We start from the raw sequence: 24,174 nt of genomic DNA on the forward strand, positions 1-24,174 counted from the left end.
TGGATTCATCTGTTGTCCATCTGCTGCCTGGGAGGCACATGAAGGGGGCTTCTGCCCAGGAGGTTCCCTGGAGGCCTGCCAGGGACCCCCCCCCCCCAGGTCTCCTCCCTTATTCTGGACCTGCTTATTCCGGGCCTCTCCCTCCTACCCCCTTCCTCACCAGCCCAGCAGCACCCCTCCTCGCTCACGGCCCAGCAGGTTCCTCACGACGCTGCGGCCGAGGGGCTCTGAAGACCCTGAGCGGGCTGCTGGCCACCAGGTGCAGGATGGCCAGCAGTCCTGCAGGCGGGGGCCAGGGCCGGAGGCTGCGGGTTCAGGTTTTTATTTCCACACAAAGGATCAAAGAAATCCAAACAAGCCAATCATTTTTTAAAGAAACCAGACTTGACAGACCATGAGAGGAGCCATGCTCGGCCACCAGCACGGGCTCTCTGCAGGGAGCAGAGCATCTTCGAGTCCCACAGTCAGCTCCGGCTTACGGAACCTTACAGAAGCCCACTCTCGCCGTGCCAGGGTCAACATTCTTAGGGTCGCAGCGCCTTGGGTCTCTGAGGGACACGAAGAGGCGGTTGGCTCAGCAGGTAAGAGAAGGAGCTTACTTCCACGCCCAGGTTCCAATCCTGTCTCCACCGCAGATGAGCTGTGTGGCCTTGGGCAAGCTTCTTACCTTCTCTGTTTCTCACTTTCCTCTGCCGTAACCTCAAAGGATTGTTGTGAGGACTCTGTGAATGCTGTTACTGCCCCATCTAAAGCTATGGAGTCTTGAAGGGGTTTTCTATTCTCCCTCACTCCTCCCTGCAGGTGATTCTTCTAGAACATGCCCAAGAGATGTTTATTGCCTCTGAAAGCCGAGGGGACCCCTCACAAAGCAGCCAGGTCCACTCTTCAATCTCTAAGAACTGAAGTCCTTCTTAGGAACTTCTATCCCTCGCGGGGCCGGCTGTGCCCTCTGTGTCCGCTTGCTCTCATCCACGGGGCATAGTTCCCCAGGTGAGGCTCACCATCGACCTTACCACCCCGTGGCCGCTGAGGGCGGAGTGCTTGCTGCCGGGAATGTTCCAGCGTGGGTAAGGGAGCTTACTATTACAGACGCTCAGTCCGTAGTGCCAGGCTCTGTTCCAGGCGCCAGGGACATGGTGGCGGGCGAATCCAAGGGCCCTGCTCTTAGGGCGTTTGCAGTCTAGTGGGAAAGATGCCAGCCAAACAAGCAACAGCACTGAAGGGTGGAAAGGGACTGAGGGGCAGCACAGGTGCTCCAGGGGGACCCCAGCTTCTGGGAAGAGGGTGAGATGGGAGCTGAATTCCATTCCCTTCTTGTTTTCTGTGTGATGTTGAGGACAGTCCTTTTTTTCTTTTAAGATTTTATTTATTTGATAGAGAGAGAGTGAGAGAGCACAAGCAGGGAGAATGGTAGAGGGAGAAGCAGGCTCCCCACTAAGCAGGGAGCCCAATGTGAGGCTCGATCCCAGGACCCTGAGATCATGACCTGAGCCGAAGGCAGATGCTTCACCGTCTGAGCCACCCAGGCGCCCGCTGAGCACCCTCCATAACCTCCCTGAGCCCTGATTTCCCAAATGGCCAGGAGGACAATGTCCTAGAGACCAGGAAGAGTCACCTTGTCTATCCCATAGGACACTGGAAGGCTCCTAAGAGACAGTGAATGGGGCACTGCCATTGTCTGCTCTCCTCCCTGCTACAGAAACTTTTTGGTGAATTATGTATAACCCAGATGATTGCGGGATGAATCTCAGCTGGTCTAAGGTGATCATGGCAGTCTGTGTGCTTTGCCACTCATGAGTCTTGGGTGGACATGTGGTCCCTTTTAGCATGATAACAATATAAGGAGGAACCTCTGGAGGGCCTGGTAAGTGACACTATGCTTCAAGGTAAAGGTTTTCCTCTCCGATGGAAGAGAAAGCCACAGGAGAAGGTTCCTTTGCTCCCTTCCCTCCCTTCCTATTTTGGACACTGTTGTGTGAGGCTGTGATGCCTGGAACTATGGCAGCCATCTTGTGACCATGAGACATCAAGCCTAAGAATAAGCACCAACCTGCTGAGAGTGCTAAAGTGGAAGATGGTGCAATGGACTGAATGTGTCCCCCCAACTTCCACATGTTGAAATCCTAACCCCCAGTGTCATGGTGTGGGCAGGTGTGGCCTTTGGGAGGTCATTAGGTCACAAAGGCAGAGCCCTCTTGGATGGGATTTATGTCCATACAAAAGGGACGCAAGAGGGGCACCTGGATGGTTCAGTCAGTTAAGCATCGGACTCTTGATTTTGGTTCAGGTCATGATCTCAGGGCTGTGGGTTGAGCCCTGAATCAGGCTCTGAGCTGGCCATGGAGCCTGCTTAAGATTCTCTCTTTCCCGAGGCGCCTGGGTGGCTCAGCGGTTAAGCGTCTGCCTTCGGCTCAGGGCGTGATCCCGGCGTTATGGGATCGAGCCCCATGTCAGGCTCCTCCGCTATGAGCCTGCTTCTTCCTCTCCCACTCCCCCTGCTTGTGTTCCCTCTCTCGCTGGCTGTCTCTATCCTGTCGAATAAATAAATAAAAAATCTTTAAAAAAAAAAAAAAGATTCTCTCTTTCCCTCTGCCTCTGCCCCTCCCCCCTCCAAAAAAATGGGGGGGACCCAAAAGGTCTCTCACACTCTTTCTGCCATGACAGGATATAAGAAGTGGGCAGTGTGCAACCCGGAGGTGGGTTCCTGACCACGCTGGCACCCCAGTCTTGGACTTCCGGCTTCTGGCCACCCAGTCTGTGGCATTCTGTGATAGAAGCCCAATCTGACCAGGACAGATGGAAGGAACTGGGGCGCCGGCTGACATCATTACGCGCAGGCCATCCGCCATCCAGACACCTGGCTAAGTCAGCCACAGCTGTCTTTACGAGTTCAGCTTACGAGTTCAGCTACGGACAGTTGAGTTTTCTGCTGCTACAGATAAACACGTCCTTTCTTCACCTTTCTAGCTCCTTCTCCTCCTCCCAAAGCCAGGTGAACCATTATCTCCTTCATGCAGTTTTTCCAGAAATGTTTGATGACCACCAGCAAACATCTATGGAGCACCCACATGGCCCCTGCTCGGTTTTAGGTGACAGCGTAGCAGGAGGGCCATTATTATAACGAACAGTAGTGAAATAGATGATAATGAGATAGACGATCGGATTGATTATAAATCGCGGTGAATTTTATGTATTCAACAGTGCGGTGCTGAAATAGAAAATGTCAGGGTGACCTTCTTGGGTAGAATCAAGGAAGGCGTTTTGGGGGAGGCGATATTTAAGCAGGGCCGGGAGGTGCCCGGGCCGTGCCATGACCCGGCCAAAGGTCCTGAGGTAGGAAACAGCTCATGCAGCAGACAGGGGGCGGGACCGGCGGGGACAGCACGAGATGGGGCTTCGCTCAGGTGTGTGATGGTGCCTGTGTCCAGGGACGGAAAAGCCAGGCGGTTCCATCTCCCTGTTAATGTCACCACGCTGGACCTCTTCCTGGCCCTGGCTGCCTCCTGACTCCTCCTCCTGTGGCTGAGTCCGGCTGACCAGGGGCAGAGGAGAGGAGGGCAGAAAGGGGGCATGTTAAAGCGACGTCGAAAGTCCCCCACATCACCAGCAGCCCTCGGGCTTTTCCAGACGTGGCGACTCCACCACCGGGCGGGGCTGAGTCCCCGTCAGCAGCTCGTGGCCTCTGCCATCAGAGGACAGGTGGGTGCTGGTTTTGGGACTCTTGGGGTGAATCAGCTCTTGGGGCAGAGAAAGAGAGAGAGAGATTGGAGAGGGAGAGGCAAGGCAGGAGGAGGGGAGAGAGGCAGGGGGAGAAGGGAGGGAATTGGCTCAGAATGTCTTAGGTCTCTACCCTCTGCAGCTTGGTCACATCCTTCCTCCTGTGACATTTATTGCTGTGGACTGTACGTTTCAGACGCCAAGTCTTAGCATCCTGGAACACCAAGAACCCTTAGAGATCAGGCCGGGCTGCCCAACACCCGAGGGTTAGGAGTCACACTCCTGCCAGACACCCTGGCCCAGCAAGAGAGGGGAAGGGAGGGCCTCGGGCTGCACCAGAATCTCCAAGATCTGACTCACCACCACCCCTGGTTGGACCCTCTGCCCCCAGCGCGGGGTCCCTGGGTCTCAGTGCTCCCAGCCAGCCTCCCTCTGGAATCTCAGCCCCTCCGCTGACTCGATGTGTCCATTTCCACATCTGTAAAATGGGAAGGATAAAAGAACATGCCTTGGATAACTCGGCCTGGTAACGTGCTCCGAAGGGGGCCTGCCACGCGGGAAATACTCAAGATGAGTTGGTCTGCCGTCGTCATTCGCCACTGAGCCTTCTGGAGCCAGAGGCAGGCGGTGGCTTCCCAAGGCCGGCAGCGAGTCTGGGGCCGGTCCAAGGCCAGGACCCTGGCTTCCGGGCTGCTGCCGTGTCACTGAGCTCACCAAGACTGGATGGCTGCAAGGACTTTCCTTCACCGTCTTGGGAGATGCGCCATCGAGGCACCGAGCTGCTCCCCACGGCCACACAGAGACTCGCACCCTCTTCCCCGGGGCACGCAGACGGAAACCACAGACAGATGCATGAGCGAATATGTCCCCACTTCACGCGTGTGCTGAGAAGCTGAGCTCACGCGAGCACGTAAGCACACATACACGCGAACATACACTCCAGGCCGTTCATGCCCCAGGTCCCCAGGCCCCCTCCTGGAGCCCACCGCCTTCTCCGCCCTTCTCATCCTCTCTCTCCCTCTCCCACTCACACACTGTGGCTGTTCTCTCAAAGTCCCCAGTTGTCACTTGAATAAGGGGGGATGTTGTCAGCTCCTAGTGACAACCAGAAGCCAAAACTTCTGTTCCCAGCCTAGGGTCTTGGCGTCCCAGCTCACCTGGAGGGGAGGTGAGTAGACCGTGGGGTGGGGTTTCAGCCAGAGCCGGCTCCAAACTGAGGGCCTCCGGCTAGGGCCACCTCCTCCGACCCTCATCCCTCCCTGACCCAAGGATGTCCTGGGGCAGCTAGGTGCTCTGACAGAAGCCCTCTGGGGGTGGAGGGGAAGCTGGGGGTCTGCGTGCGCTCCACCATCCGGGCAGCTCAGCGAGGCCCCGCCCCCAGAGCCCCCCACGTTGTGTACAAGTTGGAGCCTCAGAACCTTACAGCATCAGAGCTGGAAGGACCTCTCCTGTCCATCCAGTCCTGCCCCACCTTCCAGATGGGGTGATTGAGGCTTAGAGAGGGGAGGAGATTTGCCCAGAGACACACAGCAGAACCGGTCTCCCAGCCCGGGCTCTATCCTTCCTCACTCTGAGGACTGTGGGGTCGATCCCAAGCCTGGTGCTGACCCCACATAACACTGATCCCCACTGCTCAGCAGCCCCTTCTCCTCAGCCCTCCAGGCCCTCCAGACTCAGGCTGTGGTTCCCAAGGCAGAGGCCTCCTGGCTCCTTCCTGACGTTCCCCAGAGCCAGAGACCTTCCCAGAGCCTGTCGAGACTCAGCTGTGATTTATTCCCTCTTTCCCTTCCTGTTTATTCAACCCCTTGGCAAAAGGCCCCAGGGGGAGAATTTATGAGCCAGAAGGAGGGGAGTGGGGAGGAAAGAGGCGGGGAGATGAGTGTGTGTGGTTGAAAAGGAGGAGAGAGGAGGGAGCAGAGAATTTAAGGAAAAAGCAACACAGAATGTGTGTTTGTGTGAGAGAGAAAAGGAACAGTGCTGGCTTCGCAATGGGGCTCGTGGTCCAGGCAAACCCTCCCCAAGAACCCCTCAGCTGCCCTGGGGTGCTCCCAAGGGATGCCCGGGGTCGGGAGCAAGTCTTGGGGTCCCCAGGCCACTCCTGGGGGGCAGGCAGCTGGAGATGCTGCACCAAGGACCTTCCCAGAATGCCCGTGTCCCCTGCCCCCTACCCAGTATTCTGCGACACACCGGGTGTCTGGTAGCTCTGTGTATACAGCAGGAGCTCCTTAAACACCGCATGGACACCAGGCAGGGAACAGCCCCTGGCTGACTCAGTACATGGCTTCGAGCAAGATGGGTGCCCTGCCAGGCCTCGGTTCCCTCCTCTGTCCCGTGAGGGGCCACCAGGAGCTCCGACAGCCCAGGGGTTTGTGATCCCAGAGACCCCCCCAGCTAAATGCCATCGCAGCACAAAAGCCTCCCCCTTCCTGCCCACTCCCCGTTCTACCTCTGCTTACAGTTGGTAATTCCCATAAGGAAACATCAAATCACCACAAAAATTAAAAATGCATCTTGCCGAGATACCCGCGTAATGCCCAGTAAATACTCAGAGAACCCATTCCTGCCGCAGGGAGAAAGAACATGACCCCTGCTGGCGTCTTTGAACCTGAGGGGGCTTAGGAGGGGCGTGCGTGGTGCCCGGGGTTTTCGCAGCGGTGTGCAGAGACTCGGGTGGCCAGGCAACAGAAAAGCTAAGGGCACGTCTCTCTTCCACCTTGTTTGCAAACTCATGCTCCATTGTCAAGTTCAGTCACTTGGGTATTTGTATGAGTTTACAACCATCCTACATAGAATGCCCTCAACCGCCCTACACTAACGAAAACGTCTTGATAAGTTTCTCTATCTTTCTGGATGGGTTTTCCCTTTTCAATTAAGTATGTCCACCGAATTACATGCTTATTATTTTTGAAGGGAAAAAAGAGTAATATGGGTCAAATACATATTTTCATGAGGTTTTTAAAAAATTCCTTCCCACCCCCAACTCTGATCTCCTGCCACTGTCCCTCTCCTGTCCTCTCTCTCTGCCCCGCCCTCTGGGGCTAACAGTAGAGACATCTTCCCAGAGCGGCCCCTCCCCTCAGGCCCCTCTGTCCCGCTGCACCCCAGACCTGCCACCCCATGGTCTCCACAAGCACTCAGCAGAGACTGTTCCCTCTGCAAGAAGAATCATGCGGCCGCAGGACCGATGCAGACCAGGGAGGCCAGAGCGTGGCTGGGAATGAAGGAGACTGGTCAAGGTGAGGTCCACACCGGCTCGGCACCTGCTCGGCAGGCCCCGTGGCGACTGCATTGGGAATGATTTGGGGACCAGGGCCTTCCTGTGCCCACGAGATCCCTCCGAGGTGACTGGCGGTTCTGCCGACCCCATGCGCAGGCTCCGCGTCCTAACCCAACACGGGGATTCAACGGAACCCAAGAAGCTACAAGGCCAGATGCCTCGTAATTTTGTCGGTTTTTTTCCAGTTTTTTTAAATTTAAACTCAATTTAATTAGGGGCGCCTGGGTGGCTCAGCCCGTTAAGCATCTGCCTTCGGCTCAGGTCATGATCCCAGGTCCTGGATGGAGCCCCACATTGGGCTCCCTGCTCAGCGGGGAGTCTGCCTCTCCCTCTCCCTCTGCCCTGCTTGTGCTTTCTCTCCCTCTCTCTCTCTTAAATAAATAAAATCTTAGAAAAATAAAATAAATACAATTTAATTAACATGTAGTGTATTATTGGTTTCAGAGGTAGAGTTTAGTGATTCATCAGTTGCATATAACACCAGTGCTCATCACATCACGTGCCCTCCTTAATGCCCATCACCCAGTTACCCCATCCCCCACCCACTTCCCCTCCAGCAGCCCTCTGTTTCCTAGAGTGAAGAGTCTCTTATGGTTTGTCTCCCTCTCTGTTTTCGTATTATTTTATTTTTGCCTCGTTGGATAGAGGAGAGGAGGGTACGCTTGTTTGAAGTCACATGGCAGAGTCTATGAGGATTGGATGTAATCCAACAAGCCTCCCCCGCCCCCCGCATAGAACCTCGCAAGAGGCTGTCCCTCCCCCCACCCAAAGGACAAGGTCAGACAACCCGGCCTTGGCACACAGGCTTTCAAGACCTCCTCCTGCCCCCATCCAGCCCCACTTCCCACTGGACTCACAGCCTGGTTCCCTTCCCTCCGCCCTTCCCCGAATGGCTCTAAGTGCCCCTCACTAGCACCCGGGGCCTCCTCTCCACCAGGTCCGCTTGCCCATGTGGCAGAACTGGGATTGAAAGCAAGACAGTCAGACTCCAGAGCCCACACTCCTCACCACTGTGGGCTCCCGGGCCAGCCACGGAGGGGACAGCCGGTGGAGACCCGGTCCCTGATCCCACACGGCGCGTTCCCTTCCGCTTCCCCGGCACTGCTGGGCAGCGGTGGTGGGCATGTGGGGGTGGCGGCCGTCAGGGGAGCCATCTGCCTTCTGCCTTGCCCTCCACCACCCAGGCTTCTTGAAAACCTCAAAGAGAAAGAAAGTCTAGATCTGGGCTTGTGCCAGGTGGAAAGGAAGAGTCTTGTGTCTCCCTTCCACCCCATGCCTTTACTTTCTCTCAAGCCCAGGCAGGACCAAATGAGGAGCAAATGTTGTCCTGTCCCGCCCCAGAGCTCGCACCCTGCCCGGGCCTTGCCTGTGAGTCCCGATGCTGACCCCTGCCTCTCCCCCCCTCACCTGCCGGCGCACCGTCGGCCTCCGCATCAGCATCCCCAAGGGATGCTCACAGTGCGACAGGGACAGAGCAGCCCAGACAGCATGTGCTTCGTCCCCTGCCTCTCGTCTACATGACCTCAGGCAAGAACTGGCCGTTGGCTCGGCCTCAGTGTTCCATCAGGCAGATGGGGACGATAGCAGGCCCTCCCACATAGGGCGGTTGTGCCAAGGAAAGAAGTTAGGACATACGAAGTGCTTAGAAGTGTGTCTGGAACGTGCTTGGAACACGGTGAGTGCTGGTCCTTGTCGGGCACCAGGGGCTGGGCCAGGCTTCATTCTCAGCTCAGCTAACCGGGAGGTAGGGCACAGCCGACCCAGCCGGCAACTGTATCCCTCCACTGTTAAATGGGTACAGTCCTCACGTTGCTTCGTGGCACTGAACACAGCGGCTGGCACGGCGGGGGCCCTCTCAAGACAATGTTAGTGACAACAGTGTGCTTGCCCTCCAGGAGCTGGCGGTAACAGGCAGGAAACGCCAACCCGCTTAGCAGCAGAGAGAGATTGCGTGTGCAGGGGTACAGAGGCAGGGCATGGCACGGAGAAAGGACATCCCCTTTCTGGAGCATCTGTCCCCTGCAGGCCTCCTTACCCTCTCCCAGATTCGTCCAATGCAGCTTAGGGAACAGGCCAGAGGTAGCAGCTCGGTTTCACGAGGGAAATAAAGAAGCGACTCATGGCCTGGTCATCTCCAAGGAGAAACCATTAGGGAGACATTCCTGGGGAAGGAGGAGAGAAAAAAGAAAAAGGAAAAAAGAAAAAAAAACCTGGACCATGAATCTGGAGATCTGGGACTAGCTGCTGTGTGACCTTGGACCAGTCACCTGACCTCTCTGGCCATCAGTTTCGTCTTGTGTTGTGTGTGGTTTGAAGGGAGAGGGAGAGGCTGATCAATCATCACTTACCCATCTGGCCTGGGAAACCAAGCCTTGTGGTCGGGGATGGTTGTCCTGGGTCCCCACGCAGGTCACTTCCCAGATTTCTCCCCATCCCCTGGGACTTGCTGCATGGGAATGCCAGGCCCAACTTTCTTCAAAGCCACATCCAAGCTAGCTGACACGTCCCACCCCCTCCCCCATCCTGTCCGACAACCCCAAGGCAAAGGCAAAGGCTGGCAGAGTCCCATTTGGTGGGAAGCAAGAACCGAAGTTCGTGGCGCACCTGCCATGGGCTGTCTGCCCGGTTCTTGGCAGGTGTCAAGTCCTTCACCCTCACAATAACCCAATGAGGAAGGTTAATATTTTCATTTTAGAAGTAAGGAAACTGAGGCTCAGAGAAGTTAAGTCACTTGCCCAAGTCAATAAGAGGGTCAGTGAGTGGCTGAGCCAAGATTCCGAGTCAGTCTGACGTCAGCTATTCTCAACACTGAGATGGGGAGCAAGAAGGACACATAAGGCTGGAGAGGATGGAGCCCATCATAAGCAGGGGCTAATGCCGTGAGCCGTTCTCACCCCCAGAAACGGCAAAGAGGTCCCCTTCCTCCAGGTTCTACAGCCACCTTTGTAACTGCCCATTCACGGAGGAAACGGCATGCATCCGGCGCTTACCATGTGCGGGCTGTGAGACAGGCATAACCACCATGCCCAGCACCGCCCCTGCCCTCCTGGGGCTCACAGTCCAGAGCAGGAGACAGAGGCCGGCCCGGTGTACACCAAGTGTCATGGCAGAGGGGCCCGGGAGGCTATGGGAGCCTAAAGGAGGGAACCTAGCCTAACCAGAAATCAGGGAAATCTTCCTGGAGGAGGGCACATATAAAGTGGCTCTTCAGTGGGCTCAGACAGAGGAAGGTCTCTCTTGTTCACTGCTATCTCCCTGGGATTGAGGACAATGCCCAGCAAAAGTGAACTCTCAAGAAAGAACAGCTGAAATGATTTGTCAAACTGGAAGCTCTACGACAAAAGACTGATACCTCCAAGAATAATGTCAGGAAGGATGTAAAAAAGAAATTGATAGGGTTGGGGCTGCTGAAGGTTTATGGGGACTGGGGGGCAGTGGGAAAGGATGAGCTCGGTCTTCAAAACCTGGGAGGCACTCACCAGGAAGAGGAAACCAACCGGACCTGGGCACCGCGAGGGGCAAAGCCAGGACTCATTGGAGGAGGCCCATTTGGCTCAGTTTAAGCAAGAACATTTCAACAGTTCAGCGGCTGGAAAGCCTGGGAGCTAGCTCGTGAAGTGGGTCCCCTGTAAGGGGGGTTTGAGTTGAGGCTGGATGACCATCTATTAAGGATGCTGGAAAAACAACTTGATCAGAGGGCTGGGTGGCAAGTGGTGTTAGCTGAGTTTTAAGGTCCCATCTGCAGCCGAGTCTGGGATTTGCCTGACCAACAGATGACTTACTTTGGCCTTGCTAACAGAACTCCCATGCAGGAGGGAACATCAAAATGCCCAAAACAGGGGCCAAAAAGGATTGTTCTAGGCCACTGGTGACTCTCCCATTCTGTTTTGTCAGACCCTTTCCCAACTTGCTTTGCAGTAACAGTAGCCGTATGACCGACTTCTGGCTGACAGTATGCAAGAGCAGGTCTGCTAAGCAGCTTCTAGAAAAGATCTTGTGTCCTCCCCACACCCCACCTAGCCACTGCTGGCTGGCCCTCTTCACCCTTCCTTGTGGGGATATTGGTGTGAGGGCATGATGCTTGGCAGCTATTCTGAGACCATGAGGCAACAAAGCACAGGCTAAAAAGCAGGCACTCAGGATAGGGAAGTTTAGCAACTCTAAGATACAACATATTTTCACATTGTTACATCTTTGAAATCAAGATGTATCTTATAATAATCATTGGGTGTCAGAATATAATTGGCTTTTTTCTTAATCCATGGAGGCACAGCATAGCCTGGGGATTTGCCCAATACCGCATAAATAATAACAGATGTGGAACCAAGATTCCAATTCACATATTTTCCGTCTCAGTTTCTAAAACATGGTCTGGGAGGAGGGAGGGAAGGGAGCACAAGAAGATTAAGCCCCACTTACAGATGAGAGAACTGAAGCCCAGAGAGGGTAAATAATTTTCCCAACGCCACAGAGTCTGTCAGTGGTAAAGTGAGGATTTGAACCCAGGAAGTTCTGGCCCCGGCGTCCAGCACATTCACCGAATGCCTTGACCCTGAAGTATCCGATGCAAGAACTCTAGCGGAACTCATTCAGTGCCCACGACCGAAGTCAGGCCGGCCCGGCAGGGCTCTTCAAAGCACAAAGTAGCTCCAGCTGCCTCCTTTCCACCTGCCTCCTTCATTAACAAATGGCGTTCATGGGCACCCCCCGGGCCCCTAGGTGAGGCAGAGCACTGCGTTCCTGAGCTGGCACAGCTGCCCAGCACCCCAGGGCGGCGCCCGGATCCGCAGAGTATCCCTAGATACGCGAAGGCCATGTTCAAAGAGGCAGCAAGACCAGGGCCGGGAACGTGTCCGGTCCCTGTGGAGGCTGCAGGCCCCGCATCCCCCCGCAGCAGCCAGAGGGTCAGCCAGGGAGGACGCAGCCGGCCTCAGGCTGCTCCAGGGGCCTGGAATGTTCGCTTCTTAGGTTCAGCATGTACAGACGCTTGGAGGCTGAGATTCCAGAACAGATTCCAGAACCTGGGAGTGATGTTCCGCGTTTCGGGTTGCGGTGGTAACACAACGGGGGCGGGGGGGGGGGGGCGCTGGTCCAAACTCGCAGGACTGCGCACTACCAAGCCTGGCCCGTACAGAAAGCAGACTACAACTCACGAAACCTGACCAAAAGTCACAGGCACGAATACAAACAAGAATAGACTTGTGATTTCGAAAGGAGAAAAATCCCTGGAGCTCGAACCCGAGAGAGTGGCCCCAAGGACCAGCCCCGTCCCCCACCGCTGCCACCATTCTCTCTTCCCCCTGAAGACGGTGGGCAGCCTCTCCCTTGCCCCTGTCCCCTATAGCGTGCGCTCGGAGCTGTCCCTGTCCTTGCTGGTGCACCCTGGCCCCGGGCGCCTTCTGCTAGTAGCCCGGCTGTTGGGGGGGCGGGCCTCGGCACAGTCCCGGGGCAGGTGCCACATAGCACCTCTGGACAGCACTGTCCCGTGGCTCCTCCGGCGTGGGCCCCACTGGACGCACCGCACTTGGTCTGCCTCGGTGCTGTGACCTGTGACATTAGGAAGTCACCTCACCCCTCCGCGCCTGGGGCCTCCCATGTTTAGGGGACGATGGTAGCACCACCCCCACAGGCTGCCGTGAGCCTCTGATGCGTGCACACGCACACGCAGCTCCAGAAGGGTTACCCCGTGGGCCCCCACTAGCACTTTCATTACGGCACAAGGGAGGGAAGGTACAGACCAAAACAACGTGGTCCAACTGCAGCAGAATCCCAAGGAATGTTCGCCCACCCTGTAGGCCCCAGAGACGGTTCCTCCCCCACAGGGAGCGGGCATTGTTCTGGTCTTGTCAACTTGTCCCCATTAAAAAGGCAGGGCCTCAGAGCCAGACCCTGGGTCTCACCTGTGACAACCACCCTGCATCCGTCTCGGCGCTCCTCCTTTGTGCTGTCTGTCCGTCCATTTCTTCTGCCACTAGACGGATGAGGGAGGGGAGGGCTGGGAGACTTCAGACTCTGCAGCTGGGGAAAGGGAGGCAGCAAGGCCAGCACCAACGTCAGCTCCCAGGGTGGTTTCCCTCTAAGACAGCCAGACTTGCCGCTCCATCACTGGTCTCGTGCTGTGCTAAAACAGCGTCTGTCTTCTCCTTGACCGTTAGCGTTATTACAAAGGCATTATTATTACGTTCTCCAGAGCAGAGTGTTGTCCTGCAGCATTTGGTTTAGTGCAATATTTAATGGCCAACTTCTAGTTGGAATGAGGAGAGGGTCTGTGTTTCTCTTGTTCACGGCTGTATCTACATGGCAAGTGAGGATGGATGGATGGGTGGGTGGGTGGATGGGCGGGTGGATGGATGGGTGGATTGGTAGGTAGATGGATGGGTGGGTGGATTGATTGATGGATGGGTGGATGGATGGATGGATGGATGGATGGATGGATGGATGGATGGACAAGTGGACGAGTGGACGGGTGGATGGATGGATGGATGGATGGATGGATGGATGGATGGATGGATTGTTGGATCGATGGATTGATGGGTGGATGGATGGATGGATGGACAAGTGGACGAGTGGATGGGTGGATGGATGGATGGATGGATGGATGGATGGATGGATGGATTGTTGGATCGATGGATTGATGGGTGGATGGATGGACAAGTGGACGAGTGGATGGGTGGATGGATAGGTGGATGGATGGATGGGTAAATACATGGGTAGGTAGATGGATGAATGAATGGATAGATGGATGGATGGATGAGCGGGTGGGTAGATGGGGCAAAAGCCTAGTAAAGGTTGGGGGTAGGGCTCAGGGAAACCACTCGTCTCCTCTCCTGCTCCTCAGGGTTGAGAGCTTGTGGTTCCGTCAGGGACCTTGATCCCTACGAACAGTGAGTCAGTCCCTGAGCAACCCAGGCAAGGAGAGAGCAGACTAAAGACCAAGATCTGACAGAGGATGAAGGTGACAGGAGCTAGGGAGCAGGGGTGAGGGGTCGGGGCAGAGCAGCTGGAATAAAGGTCCTGAAAGGACAGAAAACTGTTTCTCAGGTGGAGGAGAAACGGGGGAGCAAAACCAAAGTTGGAGGTGAGGAAGAACTTGATCAAAGGAAAGGCAATTGGGGCAGTGCGCTCCCTGAGTCACCGTCAGCATGTGACTCCCCGAACCCTTCCTCTCCAGCAGCCAGCTCAGTCTCACTACATCCCGCATCCCGGCAGCGGCTTTGTTATTAGCCTTCTGTTAGCTCTGCCCTGGGAGAGAAGACGTCGGAGCAGGGGCCCCCCCACCCCAGCCAGGATCCTGCTCCCCATCCCCAGCTGGAGGACCTCCAAGGGCTGGGTGGCCCCTCTGAGTGTCACCTTCCTCACCTGTAAAACAGGGGCGACCAGGATGCCACCTAGCGGGGAGGTCACGAAAAGGAAGCTAGAGCGTGTGAGAGGGTCTGGTACCCAGACAGGGCCGGCGTCTTCCCTTCCTCCCTCTTCCCGCCCCAGATGGACCACGAGGTGCCCACCGAGTCCAGGTGTGGGCAAAGCTGTGTTTCTCCGCCCTGCTTGCTCAGGAATCGGCGGGAGGCATCTCGGACCAGTGCAGGGCCTGCCCCCAGAGACAGGTCTCCTGGATGTGCGGCCCCGGCTGGTGTGCAGCCGGAGCGGAGCAGATGCGTGGGAGTTAGGCGGGGACTGTGACAGAGCCCCAGAACTGGTCACAGTGGGCAGTGCCTTTGGGGAGGGCAACCCGGTGGCCGGGGGCCCAAGGCGGCCTGAGGGGTGGTGCAGGAAGGCCTCTGCATACCCCTGGGGGCTATGTATTGAAAGAGAAAATAATAATAATAATAAACAACAAATGGAATTAAATCCAGCACCACCCGCCCCCAAGACTGGCGGGAAGTCCTCCGTGGCAGCCTCTGCGGTTGCTTCTCCTTACCGTGGACTCCACAGGAACAAGGTCACCGGGTCCCCCAGACACGGAGGTGGCTCTGGCACTTCCGTGGGCTGAACTGTGTCCCCCGCTCCCAAAATTCATCTGTTGAAGTCCTAACCCCAGCACCTCAGAATGTGACTGGATTTGGAGATGGGGCCTTGAGAGAAGTGAGTCAGGTGAAAATGAGGTCTTTAGGGGGGACCCTAGTCCAATAAGACTGGTGTCCCTCTAAGAAGAGGGGATGTGGCCACAGACAGGTGCCAGCTCACACACAGAGAGAAGGCCACGTGAGGACGCAGGGAGAAGACGGCCCTCCACCAGCCAGGAGATGGGCCTCCGAAGAAACTAACCCCCCCCACACACCATGATTTCAGACCCCCAGCCTCCTTTCTGGCGTGTGAGCCCAGCGTGGGGTATTTCCCTGCTGCACCACCCCGGCGGTCTCCTACAGGACCGCGGCTCCCTCCACCAGCACCTTCGATCCCCGCCACCAAGTGCGGCCACACAAGGACCAGCTCTGGCCCAGACGGTCCTGAGCTCTGGCCCAGACGGTCCTGAGCCCTGGCCGTCCCCTTCCCAGCCCCTCACCCTGGGTTGTGCCCCAGACCTGAAGGGAGCCACAGCCCCTCTGCCCCCTGCCTGTCCTGGAGTCGGGGCCTCCCCTCAACCCTGGAAGCATCAAGCTCCCCACATCCCCCACCCCCACTGAACAATCCCGCTCAGTCCCTCCATGGCCTAGGCCTCCGACAACAAGGCCTTCGTAACCACCTTCTGCGACAACCTCTCTGGCAGCCCAGGAGAGAAAAGAAGCTGTCATGCTGCCTTCAAAATACAAAGGCCAAGGGGCGCCTGCGGGGCTCAGTTGGTGAAAGCGTCTGCCTTAGGCTCAGGTCAAGATCCTGAGGTCCTGGGATCCAGGGCTCCCTGCTCAGTGGGGAGTCTGCTTCTCCCTCTGCCTCTGCCCCTGCCCCTGCAGGGGGCACTCTCTCTCTCTCTTGCTCTACACTCTCTCTCTCTCAAATAAATAAATAAAATCTTAAAAAAAAAATACAAAGGCCTGGCCAGGACGCATCCTTTCGTAGTAAGGCCTCCACAAGGGTGACACACCACGCAGCACCTTCCTCAGCCTTCTTGCCCTCCCTCCCCCTCCTCCCTTCCTTACCTCCTGCAGCCTCAGGACTCTTGCAGCTGGCAGAAGCTCACTCTAACCTCATTAGGAGAACTGGTTGACCTCTGGGACTAAAAGGTCCCTAAACTTCAGTGTCTGCACTCGGGGCTGAGGTTGGCAGGAGCCCCCCTGAGGGCGAGGGCCGCTGAGACAATGGTCAACGGAGCTTGGGAGAGATGGTAAGGAGCCCCCCCCCCCCGGGGTCCCGGGACAGGCACTGTCACTTGCTTCCTTTGTGACCCGCCCTGTGCGCCCTCCAGCACCCTGCACCCCCCCCAGCGCCCACACTCAGTGACACTGTGGGCGCAGAGAACACAATGCTGATGTCAAGGCATCTGAAGATGCCTGTGTCACATGAGCACGGGGACTGTCACTGAGCAGGGAAGGAGCAGAGTGGCAGGACTGTGCCCACAAGCCTCTGCCCAGAGGGACTCTCATGCCCACGGTCTCTGGGTCCAGAAGGAACCGGAGGTTTGGAAAAGTAAAGCTCAGTGTGCCCTGTGCACACAGCTAGGAATGAGCAGAACTGCGCGTCCAACCTGCAAAGCCCTTGCTCGGTCCCTTTACACCCTTTACAGCACAAGGCCTCCGGGTCCTCCAGTTGTCCCCTCCTCTAACCCCTCTTGGCTTCTGGGTTTTCTGCCCCCTCACCTAGGCGGCGTCCTGTCCCACCTCCCTCCACACTGCTCCATCCCTGACCCATCTGCAGAAGTGCTTCTCCCACCAAAAGCTTGCCTTGTGTTTCAGGTCTAACCTTGCTCAAGAACCTGCCATGGCTCCCCATTACTTCTAAGAATTGACTCAGAAATCCCCAGGCACAAAATGCCTCTCGAGCATCCGGCTCTTCTCGCCTATAGTATCTGATCTCTCCTTCCTCCCCTCACAGACCCTCAGCTCCAGATGAACTGATCTGCCACCCCCCTCTCCTGAGAAACCTTCTCCATGGCTCTGACTCCCTGTGCAACGGGCCAAATGATGGCTCCCCAGAGAAGCCCTAACCCCTGGAACCAGCAGATATACATTGTCCCATGACAAAAGGGGATTGAGATTACCCATCAGCTGACCTTAAAATAGGGAGACGATCTGGATTATCTGGGGTGTGGGCAGCGTACTCACAGGGAAGAGGGAGGCCAAGAAGTTCCTGACTGCCCTGCTGGCTCTGCAGACCGGAGGGGCTGGGCGCCAAGGAAGGCGGGAGGCTGCAAAGGGCAGGGAAACAGACTGTCCCCAGAGCCTCGGAGGGAACACAGAACCAGCCCTGCCCCGCGACATCCGCAGGAGACTTCTGACCCGCAGAGTGGTACGTCAATAAACGGGGACTGTTGGAGCCACTAAGTGAGTGGTGATGTGTTCCAGCAGCCACAGGAAGCAACACACCCACACAGAGAAAACCACTCCAGGGGCCAAAATCACCCGGTTCCCGGGCCCTTCGGTGAGTCTGAACACCCCCCCCCCGCCCCCCCCCCCCCCCCCGCCGAAAGTAGCAGAAGCCAGCCTCAGGGCTTATCGTGGGCGGCGAGGGATGCTGGTCACAGTGCGAGTCCCGCAGCATCATCACCTGTACGAAGACTGATACTAGCCCTCTTCCCACATTCCAGCTTCTCCAGATTGAAACATTTCAACCACCATCTAGATTCCGCGTGTTCCTAATCATTTTATAATTTATAATAAAATCATTATATAATTTATAATAAAACCCCTCAGTCCGGCTCTACACTCCGGCTCTACACACCAGCGGTCAGCAGCATCCCAGGGATGGGGCTGTCTTCATCACGGCCCTTAAAAAAAAAGAAATCATTCTTATCATTGGTCACAGTAGCTATGGTTATTCCTGGAGCTCCCCTCTCCTCGCTAGCTGGGAGGCTGCCCTATTCATGAATCGCTTAATAAAGCCAATTAGACCTTCAAATTAAGAAAAAATGGCTAGGATTATTCTAGTGGTTCTCGAGCAGGGTTGATTTTGTCCCCAAGGGACATTTGTCAAGGTCTGGAGACATTTGGGATTGCGGTAACTGGAAGGAGCTGCTGGCACCTAGCGGGTAGAAGCCAGGGATGGCGCTGAGTGCGTGGACCATGCGTGGGACAAGCCCCACGATGAAGAATTATCCCGCCTCCGATGCCAGTAGGGCCGAGCCTGAGAAAGCCTGTCACTCACATGCTCACCGTGTCCTAGGCCAGTTCTAGAGATTTTGTATCAGGAGCTGTCCACCTTGCGAGGACTTTGCAAGGTAACATTAACATCCAGAAGACAGAATCCAGGCTCAGAAAGATTAAGGAACTTGTCCTAAATCACACAGCTTGAAAGAGGCCTTGCCAGGACTCCTCACGAGACTCCCCTGGGTGCTCTCAGAGGCAGGGAGGGCCCTTCTGACGTGTCTGCCTTCCGCAGATTATGGGGGGAGGCGTATGTGGGGGGGAGGCGTATGTGGGGGTGCACGCAGCTGGGCTCAGCACCTACGGGAACCCCTTGCAGATGAAGGCCCTGGCACCCAGGCTTTCCTCATCGGATCTGAGCCCCCACCTTGCCCGTGGGCGCCCTCCGCTCTAAGGACAAAAATATTGCAGAGAAAAGTTTGGCTTTTCAAAGATATCACCAAAAAAGCACTCCATGGTTTATAAAGCACGTCATTCAGCTAGTGGGTTCGTCAGTCAAGTTCTACCGTGCTCCATGTCCCAGCCTCTGAACACGCTTTCACGGACCCTTTGGACTCTGCGGTCCACACCCTGGAGGAGGCAGATACCGGCATGCAGGATGCTTACAAGTGTGCGCTCTGAAGTCAGAGAGCCTCAGCTCGAAACTCGGCCCTCCTCACCCACTGGCTGTGAAGTCCTGGGCAAGTTGATCTCCCAGGGCCTCGGACCCGTCAGCCGTGCAATGGGGGCCATCACGGCTCCCCTTTGGGGTCGTCGTGAGTTAGATTTGCGAGGTGCCTGGGACACATGCCATAAACATTAGCTCCAGCACCGTGACCTGTGACCAGGAGCACGGACCGGTCAGCACGGATGTGGGACCCTCCTCGCCTCCCTCCCCCTCCGCCCCCCCCACATTCTCTGAGGGTCCAGCCAGCTTCCCTGCCCTCCCTGGTGTGAGAAGAATCATAAAGGAGAAACTCGTTTGGATCGCCATGTTAAAATCCAAGCGGAGAGACGCTGACAGGTGTTTGGTCTCCGAGTCTGGGGGAGTTTGGATGGGAGTGGGGGGCAGGGAGGGAAGAAGCGTCTACAGTTTTGTGGAGAATACTGGAGAGGGGAGACTCCGAAAGTTTGCTATGAATTGGGAATAAACTTCTCCCTGACCCCAAGCCTCCTGCCCACTTTGGGGAAAGGCCAAAGTAAAGACTTAAAGTTCCTTTTATTACGCCCTGGTGGCTCCTCTGTGGCTCTCTGCATGTGTCCCCAAGGCAAGACTGGACCACATGGAGTCTAGCGACCTGTGGGGTACATCATGTTCACCCCACTGCACAGGCGGGGAAACTGAGGTTGAGAGAAGGGGTGTGCTCGCCGCCCCCAAGTCACAGAACGAGACAAGGGCACCACGGGAGCTCAATCTTTGGACTCCTGGTTCCAATTCTCCATGCTCCCAAGGAGTAGCTGAAACCCCCTTTCATGTATGGAATGGTCGAAGGAGCAAGTTTCTCTGGTGGGTCTACGATAAGATTTGGATCACATGGAAGCAGCAGGCTTGACTCACTTTGCTTAGGGCACAGCTCCGGGGCCTTCCCCGGCCCCTGCTACCCGTGCCATGGTTTCCTTCAACAGAGGGCTCGTGGCTGCCACCAGACTCTTTCTCCGAGGAGACCAGAATCCTGGGTCAAGGGGTACCACCCGGCCCCGCTCCCCAGGTCTGCTGGCACGGCCTTGGTGTTGTCTTCTCCCTCCCACATCCAAACCCCTGGAACGAGCTGCCGTCAGGACAGGGTGGCTACCACTCCCCTCCGGAATATGAGAGGGGTAGGCAGACTGCCCACGTTGATAGAAGAACCCAGAGCCTCCGATGGGTGTCTCCTTAGGCACCCAATACCTGCTCATGAATTGTTCACGCTTCCTGGGGCTCACTGTCCTGCGGGCAGCCGCTGTCTGTCCAGCCTCTCTCTGTCCTATGCCCCAACCTGGTTTCAAAGAAAGAACATCCATTCAAGTGTGACCGGCAGACCCGAGTTCAAGTTACATCTCTACCATGACGAGCTGTGCTGCTCTGGCCGAACTGTTCACCTTCTCTGAGCTCCAAAGGAGCCATAACACCAAGGCCTTCAGGTCCTTGTGAGGACTGAGTGGATGGGGAAGGGGCCTTGCTCAGGCAGCAGACGAGACCCCTCAGCTCCTGTGGCCCCGTGCCCTGCTCTAGGCCGAGGCAATAAAGAGGAGGGGGGAGAAGGGAGAGGCTCAGGGGACCCTTTTTTCCTTCAGTGATATCTGCTTGTTGAAAGAAGGAGGGTAACATGCCCCAGGACACGCTCCAGGTGTAAATATTTACCCATCAAGAGTGGTAGGAAGGCCCGTCCTGGAGGGAGGTGAGGTCACCCTGGCCCCCAGGGCGGCGCAGAGGGAGGCAGGAGAGGCCGTGAAGGAAAGCGAACAGGAGGGGAGAAATCACACATAAACATTTGCCGAGAGAGAACGAATCCCTCCCACGAGTGGCAGGACGGTTTAAAGACGTCTTATTTGCACAAGAGCTGGCCATGCCGGCACCTCGGGCCCAGAGGGCAGGGCGGGAGTTACTCTTTAACGCAAACACACACAGGACTAAGCACAAACTGGGAAGCCCAGTCCGGGCTTCCACTCCAGGCACCTCCTTCTCACTCTCCGCACAACTCAGGGAGGAGGGTGGTGGGGTCCAGGCGGGCGAGGTCAAGGTGGGGACTCTGCAGGTGCAAAGGCATGGAGGGTGGGAGAGGAGGGCAGTGGGGATCCGGGGAGAGGGGCACCTGGAGCCCAGGGGACTGTGGCGGGGCAGGGTGAAATGTGCCCCCCCTCCAGGGCCCCCGTGAGTCAGACAGGTGCCGGGCTCACCGTGATGGGAGTCACAGCGGTCCTTATGCAAGGGTTGAAGCTGGATCAGGGCAGGTGGGAGAGGCAGAGGGCAGACCCCTGCTCAGCCCCTCTCGATGGCCCTGTCCCTGAAAGGGGACGCCCGAGGAAGCCAACGGGCCATTCCCTTCAAGCAGCCTCACTCCTCCCGAGAGAGAGAGAGAGAGAGAGAGAGAGAGAGAGACAGACAGACAGACAGACAGAGAGAGAGAGAGAGAGGTGCTCATTCTTTCATCCCACCCCACAACTGCTACCGACAAAGCCGGGAGCCCCTTTCACCAGTGCTCAGAGCCCTCCCAGCTTCTGCAGGGGGACAAAGGACAGCCTGGTGAACAAAAGCGTTGGGGGGGAGGGTTGCAAAGTGACTCAGTGACAAAAAGCACAACCCAGCACGGAGATGAACGAGGGACACAAAAGCTGTTGGCCTGGAGTCTGCACTGTGTGAAGACGCCTGGGGCTTAGCACACGGGCGCAGAAGCCTGGAGACGCTGGATGGGCCTGAACAATGGGCCCTTCAGGCAGGCTGGACCGCCTCCCTCCCCATCAGCCACGGCTTGGCGTTGGCAGAACTGCCTGGCGAGGGGGCCGAGTCTGACTTGCTGAGAGTAATCTCCCCACACTGAGACCCACGAGAAAGTTTGACTTAAATATTCGGTTGCCGTGGCAACCTTCTCCACTGGTCCTCCCCATGTCATTCTCCATCGCAGCAAACCCTGGTTGGAACTTTTTTCTTCAACTGGAAACTTACGGTTGCCAAGGCAACCCCCTTAAAGCACCCTGAGGGTGCAGGTGGGCTGCGGGTGGGGGCAGGGACCTGTCTCTGGGGGGCCCTCTGCCGGTGGGCAGAGAAGGGGTCCCGGGCTATGGGAGGGGTGAGGTGAATAAGTTTGGGGTAGAACATGGTGGGGAATGGGGTTCCAGAAAAAGAGGACGATGGGCCGCCACAAAGGCACTCATTCGTTCCCTCCTTCACTGGTCTGTAAGTCATTCATTCATTCATTCACTCACCTACACACTCTACCACGCGAGCCTCTGTTCTGTTTTCTGACTCTTGTTTCCTGCAGGCTTGGGTGGATGGAAGGACGGGCAGGACCCTACACACACACACACACACACACACACACACACGCACACGCACACGCACGCTCAGCCCACATGGAAAAGCAGGAACAGAAAGAGTACTGGCTTTGGAGTCGGACAGACATGGATGTTCATTCAGATTCCCGACTCTCCTCATTTATCCACGACAGCCTTAGACTCGAACCTGCTTCAGAAGGTACTGTGAGCAGCAAACCACCTGAGTCCCCCCCATAACCACGTGCTGAGACAGGCCTCCCACTCCTCAGGTGCGTTTGGGCAGCTGCCCTGCCCCCGCTCCCATCCGGGGACTTCTCCAGTGGGGGTGGGGGGCGCTGCTTCCCAGGGGAAGCTGGGGGGACAGTGTGAAAACTGGGACTGGGCCAGGCTTGGAAGGTCCTCACCTGCCTTCTCCCCTGAGGTCCCCCCAAGAAGAAAGTGGGAGAGGGCGGGTGACATTCCAGGAGGCCTCCCTGCCAGGGCTTCTAGGCACCGTCTCCCAGCGACCCCATGAGGCTGTTTTCTTTCCCTCTCTTTGGCAGATTAGGAAACTGAGGCTCAGAGAGGTGGAGTGAGGTCACCCAGAGAGTAAGCAAGTTGATTCAGAATTCACCCGTGGGCTGCGTTCCTTCCAAAACCCCTCAGAAAATCCTCACCCCGTCCTAGGAGGCGGATTCCATTATCCTGCTCGCTGACGCAGAACTCGGAGCTAAGCGAGGTTAGGCAGCTCACCTGACATCAGAGCTCCTCCGTGCTGCTCCCCAACCCCCTCCACCCAAACGCCCAGACCTGGGGCCAGAGTCTGCGCCCTGCTGTCCTGGCGAAGTCACCCCTGGGAAGGGGGACAGGTGGGGAACCAACAGAAATCCATTACTTCTGCTCTACGCTCAACCTCCAGCACCCGCTTCTCTAGGACCTGGGCATGGCCACTGGTCAGGGTGCAGGACTGGGGGGGGGGCACCCACCGAGGTCCTGTCGCCACATGGAGGGTGGACAACAGGCTGGGAGACCAGGCAGGCAGCTGGGACAGGACAGCTCCGTTTCCTGCTCCCTCACCAGCATTATCAATACCAGACGCCCCTTGAAAGAGTGAGGACCGTAGATGGGGGAAGGGGCAAGGAGGAGGTGACCCTGGGAGGTGGGGAGTTGTGTCTGCCCCACTTCCAGAGGAGGAAACCAAAGTTCAGAAACGTTAAGTGATGCATCCAAGGCTCACGATGACCGAAGGACAGGCAGATCTGAGCCCCAGACCAGACCTGGGGACCGTGGCTGCCGAGGGGCCACTTCTGTTTCTGGGGATTCTCCTCCTCTCCCCGCATGCGGCTGCGCAGCCCCTGGCAGCAGACCTTCAGCAGCATGTCCTGCCAGGCGCCCCTAAATAATGAATTATACAATCAACATTCCCAAGGCGCCTGGGTGGCTCAGTGCGTTAAGCGTCCCACTCTTGATTTCAGCTCGGGTCCTGATCTCAGGGGTGTGAGTTTGCGTCCTGCATCAGGCTCTGCGCTCCAAGTCTGCTTGTCCCTCTCCTTGTGCCCCTCCCCCCAACTCAAGCACTCTCTCTCTCTCTCTCAAATAAATAAATAAATAAAGGAGAAATCAACATTCCCTCCACTTGTCTCTCTCCTGTCACCCTCGTATTTAACTCCACCTGGCATCACACGATGTACCTATTGGGCCACCGCGGGCCCAGACTCACGGGGCACGGGGACAGGGGACTGCTGTATTCCCGTGCAGTTCAGGCAGAAGGCCTGAGGGGGGCGCTCAGCATGGACCAGAGTGTGGAAGTGGGCAAGCAGGGGAGCCTGAGTCTTTGCTGAGGTTGGAGATAGAGAGCGCAGACCGCACCTGTCCCAACTGCCTCCTGTCTGTTCCAGCGACACAGCAATTCATGTGCACTTCTGAGTTTTTACGCTTGTTCCCTTTGCCTAGAAAGCTCTTCCCTGCTCTCCTCCTCCTTTGGGTCTAAGCATGAGTGTGGGCTGTACAGAG

The 24,174-nt window shown here is 56.7% G+C and overlaps 1 long non-coding RNA gene across 5 annotated transcripts in view; it reads right to left on the bottom strand.

The window, feature by feature from the left end:
* Window positions 1-363: 363 nt before the first annotated feature.
* The window catches only part of LOC148108629 (uncharacterized), a 29,244-nt gene continuing 5,433 nt past the window's right edge, over window positions 364-24,174 (bottom strand). The window contains exons 2-6 of one of the 5 annotated variants that reach the window (XR_015727096.1): window positions 17,810-17,855; window positions 17,194-17,276; window positions 12,895-13,012; window positions 4,078-4,195; window positions 364-3,532 (exon numbers count right to left, since the gene is read on the bottom strand). This is a non-coding gene — a long non-coding RNA (uncharacterized LOC148108629). Of the gene's footprint in view, window positions 3,533-4,077; window positions 4,196-7,826; window positions 9,157-9,525; window positions 12,542-12,894; window positions 13,013-17,193; window positions 17,277-17,809; window positions 17,856-24,174 lie in introns of those variants that run through there. The other 4 variants (XR_015727092.1, XR_015727094.1, XR_015727095.1 and 1 more) reach the window with 4 other exon arrangements.

The sequence above is a fragment of the Ursus americanus genome, chromosome 17, assembly GCF_024610735.1.
Source record: "Ursus americanus isolate L20-20 chromosome 17, mUrsAme1.1.p, whole genome shotgun sequence".
Taxonomy (NCBI): domain Eukaryota; kingdom Metazoa; phylum Chordata; class Mammalia; order Carnivora; family Ursidae; genus Ursus; species Ursus americanus.